Raw genomic sequence first — 968 nt, 5'->3', positions numbered from 1 at the left:
TTCATTAAAACTAATAAAATTTAATAATAATAAAAAAAGAATGTTGTTGTTGTTGTTAAGTACCATCAATTCAGAACTTACCCATAGCTAACCCTGCAGCAGATTTTCAGAGGCAGTTAATCAATCAGAGGAGATTGACCATCTGTCTCCCACAGAGTAACTGGTGGATTTCAACAGGTACCTGTGTGTTGGGAGTGCTGTTCCTTGCCACTAGACCACCAGAGTTCCTAAAAACAATAAGATTTTACTACAACCAACAATAAGATTTTCTGTCAGTCTGCTGTACTGAGGTAACCTGGGGTTGCTGGGATGCTGAACCTTGTGCCACTGGGAGCTCAAATGCCATAACGGTTACCTATGGTGGACAGTGTTTGGTGGAGTTCCCAGTTTAAGACAGGTTTGGAAGCAAGAGTGACATCCACTTCCTAAACAACATGTCTCTAAAAACTCTATAAACTTTGATAAATGTTGATAGTTATAGAAAGGCTTCAGGCCTTTTATTGATAGGATCACTATGAGTCATGTTCAACTCAATGGCAATCATCAACAACATACATGTCTTACTGTAGTAATCAGCTTGAGTGTGTCAGAGATTGTGAGGATGGCACAGGAGAAGAAGAGTTCAGACCTGTTTTTCATAAGGTTACTAGGAGTCTTATTTGACTTGATGTCACCTAGCAACAATACTGCAAAATATATTCAGTCCCAGGGAAAGAAAGGTGATTTCAGGCACAGAGCAGAAGAGCGATTGGTTTGAAAACCCTTGACCAAGAGCCAGGAAAGGAGCGCTGTGGTGTAGTGGTAAGACCTCAGCTCCTAACAGAAAGGCTGACAGTTCTAACATACGTGGGGGAAAATGCAGAAGTAGCTTCCACAAGTGATTGCAAAAACCATGGCCTGTATCAGGCGCACCTTAGTCTCCAGAGAGACACCGTTGCTCTTGAGTACTTTAGAGAGGTCCCTAACAG

The sequence above is a fragment of the Elephantulus edwardii genome, unplaced genomic scaffold (genome assembly GCF_000299155.1).
Source record: "Elephantulus edwardii isolate Elephantulus edwardi_28Jun2011 unplaced genomic scaffold, EleEdw1.0 scaffold00012, whole genome shotgun sequence".
NCBI classification, from domain to species: Eukaryota; Metazoa; Chordata; class Mammalia; order Macroscelidea; family Macroscelididae; genus Elephantulus; species Elephantulus edwardii.
This window is presented reverse-complemented; position numbering follows the sequence as displayed.